The 14,509-nt window shown below is 40.5% G+C and overlaps 1 protein-coding gene across 2 annotated transcripts in view; it reads right to left on the reverse strand.

The window, feature by feature from the left end:
- The window catches only part of tmem65 (transmembrane protein 65), a 41,008-nt gene that overhangs the window by 25,063 nt on the left and 1,436 nt on the right, over positions 1 to 14,509 (reverse strand). The gene's annotated exons all lie outside the window — the stretch shown is intronic.

Genomic DNA, 14,509 nt, shown 5'->3' on the forward strand with positions numbered 1-14,509 from the left:
TTAAATGTTTTAACAGTATTTTTACTTCTTAGACTGCTGCCGTATCAGTAAAGAAAGTGAGAATGCTCTAGGTGAGTACAGTTAATGTGATGTTAAAACTTCCACAAGGTGCTTACAGCAGGTACAATAAAAGCTTCCAGCAAAGAAGATGGATTACTACTTAAAGTGCAAAGCAGCTTTAATAAAGTCTGATTAGTGAGCTGATTAGGTGAGGAGTACTGCACTTTAAGCAGAAATACATCATATATATATATACACCTTTGCTGCAGCTCTTTTGCAATTTCAGAGCTTTTACACTTTTTCAGAGCCGTGTATGAACGCTGACCTCGCCGTCCGTATCTTACAGCGTCTGCCGACAGATATTATAGCTCTGCTGTGCGACTTGAGGACAGCAGATGTCTGGCTAAAAAGAAAAGCACACTTTGCTTCAAAAACACAAAAGCAAGACACCTCGGGGGCAGAGTTTAACTCCGCTGTGGACTTCCTGCCTGACAGTCATCAACCTTTAGAAACAGCATGTGGCTCAGTGGAAACCACAGGCCCGCGAGGCCAAAATAACCAGAGCCGACCACGCCTCTCTGCAGAGATCACAGTGTCAGAAATATATAGCGATACATATCCAGTACAGCATACCAACTGGTGAGTCATAGAGCGGATGGAAGCAAAATAACCACCGATCACTGACACTCTTTGACAAGTTAATAGTCTATAAACTTGGAACTAGCAGCAGACTGATACTCAGACCGTCTGATACTGCAGTCCAGATGTCGGTCAGATATCTTTCAGTTGACTGAAAGCCTTTAAATTATTTATGGAAATGTTTTCTCTGCACGGTCAGATGCTAAATAATGTTAAGGCATTTATATATCCAAGAGTTCCTAATTCTGAACAGATGGGAGAAGTTATAACACTTTAAAGATCTGTTTTTCATACTTACTTTGTTAAAAGGTTCTTCTCAAGACAAGATATTTTCTGGTTAAATTATTATTAAGTCTATAAAGTGAATTAACAAAATAAAATAAACAGTGAAAAACTGCCTCCATTATTTCCCGTCAGCCAAAGTGACGTTTTTAAATTACTTGTTTTGCTCAATTATCAAAAGATAATTCACAGTGATATAAAAGAGAGAAAAGCAGCAAGTTCTCATATTTAATTGGAACCAGAGGATATTAAATTATATATTATTGTTACCAAATACTGAAAACTGTTGTTCATTAATTATGTGTAATTGATGAACCGCTAGTTGTGAGAGATCATTTCTCAGGAAAAAGAAATCTAAAGCCTAATGAACTTCATAAGGGCTGCAAATAACAATTATATTCATTATCAATTGATGTGCGGTGTCTTTTTTTTCCCAATTAACCAATAATTCAGTCTATAAAATAGTCAAAAATGTTCAACACAACTTCTCAGAGTCCAACATCGCTTGTTTTTTTTCTCGCCAACTGTCCAAAACTGTAAAACAGGAAAAAGCTGCAATAATGCAAATATTTGGCCTTTTCAGTTAATTAATTCAGTTAATCGATCAACCAATCAAACTGGAAAACAAACGGTGCAAAACCTTTCAGATCAGGTATTTGTTCCCAAATAAATATGAATACTTCAGAGGACGCCGGCATAATTTAAAATGTATAAACACCTGAATTTGGGAAACCATGTTCTGATGTATTGAGTTTTGCAGTTGATCAGGTTTCTGCCCTGTATCTCTCTCTCTCTCTCTCTCTCTGTCTCTCTCTCTCTCTGTCTGTCTGTCACTGTTTGCGTGACTGTGTGGAGAAGTTTCATCTCAATCTCCCTGCATGAGGCAGCACTTCTGCTCAGTTAAAGCCGTTTCACGCTGCGGCCGACCCGGCAGGCGCCGGCGGTGACTTAAGGAGGCAGCTCAAGTTTTGAAGTTGAAGACCTCATTCGTGTGCCAAGTCAAACAGCATCTCTCCTTCAATGCTGAGCAGGTCTGCACAATATATAGTTTTACAGCATCGACACTGATATGTACATATGTCACAACAGTCACATTGCAGGACATGCGATGTCAGGTAGGGCAATTAAGTCAAATACGTCATGCTACAACTTTTGTTTTGTCTGTGCGTGCAGACTCTGTGTATCACCTGTTACTACTATTATCACAGATAATGTCTCCTGGATGCTAGAGGCAGGCCTTCAGTTATGCTAGGCGGCTTGTGAGTACGTGTATTCCCATTATCAGTGGCACGGTGCTGGTTAAAAGCTAAAAAGTTACTGGCACAAGGCTGGTCGGTGCCCTAATGTTAGCAGTATAGCTGTGAGTGTAGCAGTGCAGTGTATGTAGAGCTATTTGTCAGGGAATAAATGCTACAACTCCTCAAGGTCCAACTTCCTGTGCCTTGCTTGCCACCTGCTGATTAAAGTGAAGAAGGTTAGCCTCGAAGTTAGCGAGCAAATTTATGCTGCGTCTCAAATCACATACTTCTGTACTTACACTGAGAAGTGTGGAAAAATGCAGTGCACTGTGAGAACCCGGATGGTGCACTCACTTCAATGGTCGCCATCTTTGCTACGTAGCGGAAGGGGAGGGACCACTTTTCAAACTGGAAATGGCGGCCGGGTACGTTGTAACTACGGTGAACATCACCACATTATACAAATGTAAGTTATACATGTGTTTTTTAGCACTAAGCACCACTATACTGTTGTCAGATATAAGCCATCAGTATGTTTTTTGGGTTAATTTAGCAGTCTGTAATGATTTGGTAGTGCAAATGCGAATGCTAACACTAGCTAATGCTAATTTGCGATCGTCATTTCCGGTAAGTGCACAACGGCTGTGTTTGATTTGAGACGACACTACCCTGTTGAAATTCTCGCACTACACCAGTAATATATAGTGTACACAGTGTACTACATGAAAGTGTACCAACAGAAGTATGTGATTTGAGACACAGCGTTAGCATAAATGAGCTACACGTTGCCTGCTGCAACCTGACCGTGCTCCTGAACACACAATAGAAATATGTGGCTGCTGAGTCTCTCCAGAGTTTTTGCTCAGCAACCCCCCGCCCCCCCCCCCAATCACAGAAAACAGATATCGCAATGTCAGTTTTTTTGCAACATCATGCAGCTCTACTGCCAAGTGCCTCGAACCACTTCGTCAACAGATGGTTCATCTGTCTCGAGTCTCAGAGGAAATAACTGCTTCGTTCCCAGAAAACCCCTCAACCTCACTTACACAACATCCGATGACACTGACAAGTTCCTGAGTGTGCTGGCACACTGCAGGGAGCGAGCCGAGTGGATGACTGAAAGCACACACTGTGCTGCATGTGGCAGCAGGATTTACTATTGTTATTATAGGTGTATGGAGGGTAAACACTCTCCACCACATCAGAAGGGAAAGAAGGCTATTAAAAGTCCTTTAAAGTTGAATCTTATATTTTGCTAAAAGGCGAGCGGCACAGTTCATGCTTTTTGTGATTTTCTGTTATTTTTACACTGTTACGATGTCAGATATTAAACATTCCAAAACTTGTGGTGGACGTATGCAAAAATGAAATAAAACGCTGAGGCTTCAGCCTGCTCTGAACGTTTGCTAAGTTAGCTCTACTTCCTCCTCGTGATGAGATCGTTCACACGCACAAACGGCCGTCCGTCGGTAGCCTTTGTTGTTTGTTCCATGTGTTGTTTATGTTGCATATTTCAGATCAAATTTGGGAATGGAAATGGGAGGCAGTTGACCAATCAGAACAGGAGGAGGCGGGGCCTTAAAGAGACAGGAGCTAAAACAGCCTGTTTCAGACAGAGGCTGAACTGAGGGGCTGCATAAAGGACCAGTATAAGATAAATGAGTTTTAACCATAAATCATGCAAAAATATTCCAGTAGAGCCCCAGAAAATAATTATAGACCTGGAAACGTGCACGATACGTTCCCTTTAACATATTAACATGATGAAAATACCCCCTCATCTTTAATACATTTTAATTACCGTGTTCTTTGTATCCTTAGTGACCAAACTAGTTCATCACGAGCAGAAACGCTCCATTCATTAAGTATATAAAAACAATTACAGTACATACTCACTGAGCTTTGTTTTAAAAAAAAAATAAATAAATAAAAAGAGGTTGTTCAGTGACACAGTACCTTCCCAAACACAGAGCTGCCCTCACACATTCTGCACAAACATCTGCTGGTGTGGGAGGAATTATTTGAGCTGCACACTGGTGGGTGAAAGAATGTTATTTCTGGAAAGTCACGTTTTTAATTTCAGAACCCAATACTGATTTTTCCAGTCTAGTGCTTACAGATAATCATGACAAATGGCCTTTTTTTAGGGTCATCGATCTACAAAGTTGTTGTATATTTTTTACTCACATAACCTTTATTTGCCAAGACTTGGAAAAGTATTTGCAACACAATTACTCCAGAATTTTGAATCTTACAAATTTTCAACCTCCTCCTGTCGCGCCTCTGCCTTCTTCTTCTTCTTCTTCTCACCAGGTCAAACAATTCTTGCTATACTCGCTGACATTGAGCCTGCTACTCAAAGATGCCATGCAATACCCGGCATTGTCAAAGTGCTGTCAGAGCTCCTGGTTCTCGCCTCGGGCTCCTTCCAGGTGCCTCTGGGCTTTCTCAACCATCCATCAGCAGGAGGGTCATGTGGGATGTTATACCAGCCGTTGTTCGTAGAGTGAGTGGCGAGATAGATCAGATTTTTCCCCAAAAGAAACGGGAAATTGAGAAGACAAAGCAAGAATTTTTGCCAGCTTTCCCAATGTTGACTGAACACAAGTCCCTCTAGTACCACCTTAAGACAACAAGATGTTTTTAGAAACAGGAAGCACACACAATCAATCAACGTCCATACATGACAGCTACATTTTTAGGAACCACAGAATGGTGCAAAACATGGATGACAACCCCTGACTACTGGGTAAGAAAGTTGTTTTGAGAAAAAACATTTGGGGTGAGATATTGATTGCCCGGATCGTAGCGGTGGAGCAGCGCTGTATCGTCTCTCCACAGTATGCCAGATTATATTCACATGCTGCATCCTTCACAACATAGCCGTGAGAGCCAGTGTGTGTCTTCAGGTGCACAAACATGATCGAGATTCACAGTGTGATGAAGAGGAGCCACCTGCCCCCCGCTGTCTCATTTGCAAGCAGACGAAGGCCAGGCATGTCAGACAACACATCGTTCCACATTGTTTCCAATAATGCGTTCTGTTTTCAGTGAACCTGTTATGACCTTGCACACGTCTCTGCAACAATTCCACCTACCTGTCTGTAAATAATACTTTTACATTATTATTATTACTATACGCTCCGGGTGGCTGTGGCTGTAGGGTTGGCGGTTCGATCCCTGGTATAGAACACTTCAACACAGCTTGCTTCACCAACAAAAGCACATAAATCAGTAAAACTAAGTGTGAAAATAGCAGCTCACCAGCCTCATTGACAGGTCAGCACAGTGGGTCTTATTTTGGCCTGAAGATTCAGGACCATGGACAGCTTCGCTCCACTGTATCAAGGCTACTGGGGAGCGTCCGACGTACTACCACCACAAAAACACCAGCTTGAGGAGAAGAAGAAGCTACATAAATAAATAAATACAAGGATATTTTGATACTGAATAGAAAAAATATTTTTTTTTAAAAATGTAAGGTTTTTGTGTTTACGTGCAGCAAGAGGTGAGAGTAGAAGAGGAGGGAAACCAACAGAGTGAGGGAGGAGGACACCCTTCATCATCATCATCATCTTCTCTGCTAGTGAATCTGCTGAGGAAGACCTTCACTGACACTAAGAGTTCAGAGCTGAGGAGGACGTGACAAAGTACAGTAGAGCTCCACCACTGTCTCGTTTCCTCCTCTGATTTCTAAAGTGGTCCAGGAGATACTTGTGTATTCTGGACACCAGAGTCTCCTCTACTGCAGGTGATATAGTAACAGCTCCTGTTCTTACACATTCAGTCCAGCATTCACTAGCTGTTGCACTTCAATGCATTGTTATGATTTCATTGTGGCCTATTTTTTTTTGTGTTTTCTCCATTATTTATTGTTTTACCACATATTCAACAAGCATTATTTTTGTATGAGAGCTGCTGGCGCAGAATTCTACATTGTTTTTGTATGAAAGCTGTTTTTGTTTGCTCCTCTATGCTCATTGCCCATAACTTTATTATTATTATTATTATTACTATTTATTTGTGAATAAGAGCAGCTTTTTATGTGATCAAGTGATTCAGAACATGCTGAAGTCTGTGTTCATTTACTACAAGGATGCTGCTGCAGGCACACACTCGATTCTTCTCTTGTTGGTACAAATCTCTTCCATTTGTTGTGTTAATGAAAGATAATGGAAGTAAAATTCATTTGTTTTAATTATGGATCATTACAAACACACAAACATTTTGAAGATGCATTAATATGCAGCGATAATCGTCTTATCATCTTATCGTAGCCCGATGAATCATTCCCGCTCCTATTGTGAGGCATTGAATGAGATTTTTTCTTCCGTCCTCCTCTTCAAATCACGCCATCTTCTTTTTCAGTCTGGTGGTGTGTTTGCAACAACCAACAGCACTGATAGACTGGGATTTTAAATCCCAGTGGTTTGTCTGTTGCATTTAAAGTTTGGAGGGATGCTTCTGCACCTCGTCGGTCGGGACTTGTTGTTCTTACTGTGTTCTTGATGCAAAGGAAACATCATGAATAATTGCACTCGGCTGCAAAACTTTACGGGCGTGTTTGCGCCGTCATGTCCTTAGTGCAATAACTTTTGTGAACCTTGACACAGGGGCAGATGGCGGTTGCGAGTGATGCGCAATTCATGAGGCTATCGGCGGCCGCAATCTATTCTTTGTTAATTCAGACTTTCATATTGTGTTTTAATTGGACTCAGTGGGAGATCCTGTCCGGCTGGGAGCATAAAGACCCACGAATAACAATTCGATGATTTATATCACGTCAATACGTAGGTATGGATGAAATGAAGGTACAGCCACAGGGATCAGAGTGATGATGCTGCATAAACACATCTGAATTTTTATGTTTTCCTTCTCAGAAACACTTCAATTGATTCAGGAAACGCTCACAACAACAATAACACCGCCTTGCCACATACATTTAAAATCACTTCCATGCTTCAAAAACATGGAAATTGTAATGAAATATCAGCCAATGGTTCCTTAGTACTGTACATCAACAGCTTAGTGTTTTTCTCTTCTTAAAAGGCAAATCACAGCTGAGTGACACATATTTCAGAGCTTATTAAACTGATACCTGAGGGGAATAACCAGTGAATGATACTCAGAACATGTCTTCTGAAAGATCCAATAGAAAACCTTCAAATGTAATTTAATTGTATTAATATAAACTGCAGATACTGATGCATTTATTCATGAATACTGTCAATCACTGAGCTCTAGCCAATGAGCAGCTCAGCTTTTAGCAGCTAAAACTTGCCAAAGGGAACAGTCAGATCATTACATGATTTCTTTTGTTAAACACGGTATGAAAAGTGTGATCGAGATTTTAACACGTCACATTACATCTGCTGCTTCTGTCAAACACAAGAAATTACAATCTCTCTCTGAGGGAGGAGATAATATAATATTCCCTGGAGGGTTTCCTACCTGCAGCTCTTAGTCTTCTCTCCTTTTCACTACATAATGAGGAGCATCAATGGCCGATTCATTAATATGGAAACCGAGCAGATATCTGGAGCTTCATTAGTGAGAACATCGTATTAGCGGTGTGACATTTAGACAAACTGCTGCGGAGAGCAAACAAACTGTAATTTACTTATCGAGCTTTATCCTGCGTAGAGCTGGAAGATTTAATGAGCTGTGTGAGTGTCGCTTGTACTTTCTGTTTTCTTGCTCCTGGACCTGGACTACCATCGGCTGCTGGGACAACACCGTGAACTTTGTTCCACCACAGATAATGAAGGACCTTTAACCTGGAGCTTCCCATTACCTGTACGGTCTTGGTTCTTGGCTCCGTTTCCAAACCAGAATGTTTTGGATGTACAGTGCTGTGCAAAAGTTTTAGGTGCGTTAGATGTTTTAGGTTCTTATCCATCAGGGAGGCGTCTAATTGGTCCTGAATTTATCCTGCAGCATGACAACAATCCCAAACATCCAGCCAGAGTCATAAAGAACCATCTTCAGCTACAAGAAGAACAAAGAGTCCTGCAACAGACGGTTTGGCCCCAACAGAGCACAGATCTCAACATTATTAACATGAAGAGACAGAAGAAGAACTGTGACAACTTCTCCAAGACGTAGGAACAACCGACCTGCCGAGTTCCTGAAACACTGTGAGCTCACACCAAATACTGATTTAATTTAGAGTTCTTCTGTTTACTGAACTTATCATAATTTTCTGTACTGTTTGGTAGGCGAGTGGAGTGTTCTTCACTTGTGCATATAAGGCTATGTTTTGGCTCAACAGCAAACTACATCGAGTTCAGGGAATCAGCTTTTCCTCTACAGTCTAAGATATTTTTAATTACCACATACTTAATAATTGGCAGCATAAACACACGTTTTTAAGTTGATTACCCATTAAAATTAAGTTTTTCCACAATATTTAAAAGGATTTTTAAAAGCTATCATGTAGTTAATTACCATAATTATGAACACAAGTTTTTAAGTAGATGAAAAATGTGTCTGTGGCTGAATTCAGATTACACAACCTAGTTAACGGTTACATGAATAAGCAAAAATAGGAACATGTTTTTCCTCCTCACTGCACAAATGAGAAGCCTTCTTTAGCTGAGCAGATTTCACAAATAAAACTTTATCATTCTAATCCTCTGCTATGCTAAACTAAAGGGTAGGATGGCCAGATTACACTGCTAAATATGACGAGCCTTAGCTACCTGTAGCTAATGGTGACAGAATCCATCGAGGTGTGTGTTAGCAGGTGTCGCCTAATTTCTGTTTGCAAGTCCACTATTGGTCATATCACCATTGAGAACATGCCCAAAGACATTGCTTTAGTAAATTTAGTTTATAAATGAAATGATAGTCACTTTGAAAGGTGTATACAGCTCCTCTAATACACAGTCTGAACTGTCTGATTTTGCCCAGGCATGTTACGTGGGTGGGGGGACGGTATTTGAAATCCTTCACTGAAGGTGAAATTCAGTCATCAAGCCAGTTTCATTAAGTTATTACAACCTTTTGGTGGTTTGGTTGGTTTTTAAATCAATGAATGCAGAAATTGGAGTTGAAATTACACACAATATAAGGTAGATGTAATTACCAACATCATTATGTCAACACAATCAAAATCAATTTTTTATCTTGCAACTATGCATTTAATGAAGCAGTGGGAAAAGGTCTCCTGAATTACTTGCAGAGTGCACAAACAAAAGCAGAAAACTTAAACATTTCTTTAACTTTCAGAAACCAACGATCACACCCTCATCATCATCATCAGAGTGATTGGTGTCGGCGTCTTAAAATACGCTCCATTATCGCCATATTTAAACGGTTATTGTGTCTCCTTCCTCTCTATGATGGTGCCTTTGAGTGTGGCGATCCGATACACCCATAAACTCTTTTACCTTTCAACACGTCGGACAAACTAGTTGCGAAAACGTTCACTTGTTGACCCCTGAAGGTTCATCTTTCCTGACAAACTCTCGGATGTTGACAGTCAGCTGTCATTAATAAACAGTGGCCTCGAGGTCAAGATGCCGATCACGAACCCTCCCCGGTTTTCTCCGACCGTCATTCCCCATCAGGCTCTTCATTCATTTCCTCTCGTATCTCTGTCACTATCTAGGAAAAAGCATTCATTGGAAATGCTTTCCAATACAATTACATTAATGTATGCCGGTAACATTTGCCAAAGAGCCAGCACAACAATACCAGAGTGCTGCAACTGCAAAACCTAAATGGTACGAAGCCATTATTAACGTTAAGTTATGGCACCTGTGTGGTGTTGGGGTTAAAGCACCAACAATGAACCACAATATCTCTGGTTTGAGTCCAGCTGCATCTCACTCTTCCTCATTTCCTGTTGTCTTTCTACTGCTGTCTATAATAAAGGCTTAAAATGCACCAAAAATACCTTTTTTTTAAAAAAATAGTTACATCTGTGTTTGACATGTCAAAACCTGTGACAAAGGTCTTTACAGCATCTTGTGCACTTTCAGCTCAATGTGACCTCACAGTTTCTCTACTTTTACATTCACTGCGAGCCTCTCGAGTTAAGTGGTTCTGCTAAGTGTCTGAAATGTAGATGTAATGTTTTAATGAGCCTGCAGCTCAGCTCGCTGTCAGACTGACTCGATGGGGTAAGAATGTTTCACGGCTCTACAGTAAACGCTTCCTATCGTCTCACTGTTCTGCATTTAGCTCATTAGTAGAAGAAGTAAGTGTAGGGGGGGAGGGGGGGTGTCTGGGCTGTAGACAGTTGCTTATTAGTGAAGACTTTTAGACACTCATTCCTACACTGGGCCATCTAATTAATAAGCTGCACAGCGCTGCAGAAACAGAGGCGCTGCTTTGGTGTGCCGTCCCACTGAGAACAATCTGACAAATGTTTTTTACTTACTTTTGTTAACATGCACAGAAGAAGCCGAGTTATTGTGAGGAATCAGAGTGAAGCAAGAAATTGGAGAAGGTGGTGACATGCACGAAAATAATACAATGATCTATTTCTAAAATTAGAAATAGAGACAAAGAAAAGCAACAAATTCTCACATTTTAGAAGCACAAAACATCAATTAATAATTATTTATTAGGGCTGTAGTCAACCAAAGAAAATCTTGGTCAACTGAAATTGTACATAATCTCCAACTGCTTTGAATACCCCCCGTTTTCACAGGTATTTTGTTAGTCTGTCCCTCCCGCCACAGGAAATAATGGATTAATCCTGGAAGGCTGTTGATGTAGCACTTATCTCCTTATGAAAGTAACACGGAGATTATTCAACCAATGAGAATTACAAGAGCATATCAACCAACTAATCGACCAGTCAACTATTATTTATGCCTTACCTCTCTCCCGCTAACATCAACAAACGACCCGACATCTACCAGAACAAAAACCACTGACTGGAAGTGAGAGATGCTTTGCAGAAACATGGTGCAAAACCAAGCGGCAACATCTGGGGCTGAAAAATGAAGCCTTTGCGGAAGTGCCAAAAAGCTGCATTCTTTCTGTTGACCAGCAGGGGGCGACTCCACTGGCTGCAAAAAGACGTCTATGAGAAAATGACCCTACTTCTCACTTGATTTATTACCTCAGTGAACTTAGTTTATGGTCTCAATCGCTAGTTTCAAGTCTTCTTCGATACGGCATGACGTTCATTCTGTAAATTATGGTCCCATTTAGAGTTAAATAGATGATAAAGCAGGGTATGCCTCAGGGTGTGGCTACGTTGTGATTGACAAGTTGCCACCACGGCGACAACGTTGCTTACGTAACGTAACCATTGCATACGGGCCTAGCTGCTGCTATTTCACTGTGTGTTTTCAGTTCACTAAAGTTAATTGTAACATTGTGGTCGCCAAAAAAGAAGTCTTTTCAGCATTTGGTTGTAATAAAATACTCATCAATGAGTCGGATGATCAGTTTTTCCAGTTGAGTACATTTTGTTTTAACAGTTTTAGGCCTGTTTTTCCCTAAAATTAGCATTAGCTTTATCACTGTTAACTATGGCTTGGCATCGTGCTAACCAAGCTAGCAGCTAGCGCTATGATCAGTTCCACCCTCTCGTCCAAATATGGTCACTTCTGGCTCCAAAAATCAAACATGGCGACGGCCAAATCCGCTACACTCATGGCTTCAGAACAGCAGTTCGCAAACCAATGGGTGACGTCACGGTGAATACGTCCATATCTTTTTACAGTCTGTGTGCAAAACATATTACAGATCTTTCATGTTATTATGAGAAGTGTAAGCGAGGAAAAAGACGTCACCTACAATAGTCACAGCTGATCACTCAGAGCGAGCAACAGGATGCTGACTGCAGTTCACTCAACGGCCACCGGTGTCACTAATGAGAAGGAATTTCTTATTCTTACATATAGCACCTTTAAAATTGGTCGAGCTGATTTATCAGTCAGGCTCTAGTAGGCAGACTAACAAATAATATAATGTTTCACAAGTAATTTTGTTCCCCGTATCAAACCTTCAGATAAGCAGGGTCATGAAGACAGTAAGCAAGTAATGAGAATGTCAGTTTTAGCTTCGATACAGATAAGAAACAAGTTGTTTGGGTCAAATTCTCTCAAGAGAAAACTCCGTCTTTCTGCAGCCAGGCTGACATTTCAATGTTCTGGCTGGATAAAAAAAAAAAAAAATTAAAACATGAACATATTTCAGTGACCTTTAAAAACTTCCTGGACACTCAGTGGGATTATAACCAGTTATTATTTCCCCACAGCAGCTCGACAGTGTTGTTGGAGAGACAATGCTGTCTTTGTGATAACCTGTTTTCTTTTCATCCACCTTATATTTCTATTGGATGTCTGTTTTGAGAGGATACTTGTATTTTGATAATAAAGATCAGTCAGGTTCCCTTCCTTTTCAGAATTTTCCACACCTGTGCAGTGACCACAGAAGACACATTCCTACATACAACCTCTTACATAACAGTCTCTCTAGAAAGATGTTTGCCTTCCACTGGGTGTGGACCCACCGCCGGGTCTCGGGTTGTCTCTGAAATATTCTTAACATTATTTTTGCTTGAAACTACAGGATGCAAACACACTCATAAATCCATTTCAGTGCTGTAAACACTGAATAAAAATGCTGTTGTATGGTAGGCGGACAGATTAGCAGCCAGAGAATGGTGATAATTTCCTAAAAATAGCCTTATATAATACCCCAGAAAAACAGTTTGGGTGCATGCTGCTAATGAAAACAGTTTGCTACACAACAAAGCTGATCTGAAGGCAAAACTCAAACTCTTTTAAGTCTTAGCAGCATTTTTACCATTTCAGCATTATCTGACAAGACAAGGGGGGGGGTGGGGTGGGGGGGGGCAGTGTGATACTGCAGAGACAAGGAAATACACCGCCAGGCTACGAGGACACGGAGCACCTGGAGAGACGACTCCGGTTGCTGTTTTGTGAGGTGAGAGAGACGTTTACAGCTCCACAGTCCTCCTCTGAAACCTTTTAAAAATTAATTTACCATCCCAAAATTTTTCCAGAATCTCTCCACACACACCCACACCCACCCACCCACACACACACACACACACACACACACACAGAGGAAACGCAGAGTCCCTCAAACGCTCTGAAGACAATACTGTGATCTTTCTGCTTCTGATTCAGCAGCTGACTTTACTATTTCAGTGCTAAGATGAGTCATTGTGGTTTTGGTTTGGCTCACGTGGACACATTTTTTTTTTTTTCTTTCCCTTTCAAACTTATCGAGAATACCCGTGTGGTGACTCAAAAGAGGAATTACACCCAGTGACTATATATACACACACACACACACACACACACACACAGACACACACACACACACACACAGGCTGCAGAAAAATGTGTCAGACCATAGATACACACACAAACAAACAATACGAAGGTTACAATGAGGTGTGTTCCTGTATACCTCCTGTACCTTATTAAAGCAAAATCATTTCACAGGTACAAAATAATCCTTTTATATCATCAATGTCAGTCACTCGTTACTCAAACATATCTGATGTTTTTAAGCTTTTTAAACAGGCAGATTTGGCTCAACTCTCTGCCCCCTTATTTATTCAAAAGGACCTGCAGCAACATGGCCGACTTCATGTCAGATATCAACCGTAACGGTCATCCTTAGTCATCCAAAGTCATGTGACGAGATGCGACGGATTGCTGTATTTACTGTGAAAAACGACGAGTCGACGAGACAGCGGATACTCTTATTTTAATAAATAATAATTCAGTAAATTACATTTTGTTTTGCAAAGTTAGGAAATCAACATTTAAGTCAAACCTGATGTTGTCTTACACATGATATGATGATCCCAGTCTCTTCCACACAGTGATCCATACAGCTTATTAATTAAACACTGGTGTCTGATCAATACTCAGTATCGGCCGATACCAGAAGGTATCGGTAACAGGACTGAAAAAGTCAGATTGGTGCATCAATAATTTATGTTTTAAAACATGACTAAAAAGATTATTCCATTGATATTCAGTTTCTCGACTATTCAATTAATTGATTAAATCGTTGCAGTGTTGTAACGTAGCAACAAGAGCTGTGATGTTTATCAGCCGTTAATCAAAACGATAGTAAGTGATGTAGATACTGTGGAGACACTTCCTGTTGAGGACGAGTTGTACAATTATTGAAATAGAAAAAATAAATGGAAATAAAACCTGTGCAGCTGTCACTGCAGCCAAGAACAATAACATGTTTTAATCTGGCATGTCAGGTAGAATATATGTGCTTGTACTGTGTTTGTTGTAGGTACATGTGGTGTCTACATCTCTGTCTCTGATGTAAACTACTTAATGAGTTACAAATCTAATTAGTCAAAGCCCAGAAGAATTTGCAAGAAA

The sequence above is a fragment of the Thunnus albacares genome, chromosome 19 (genome assembly GCF_914725855.1).
Source record: "Thunnus albacares chromosome 19, fThuAlb1.1, whole genome shotgun sequence".
Classification (NCBI taxonomy): Eukaryota; Metazoa; Chordata; class Actinopteri; order Scombriformes; family Scombridae; genus Thunnus; species Thunnus albacares.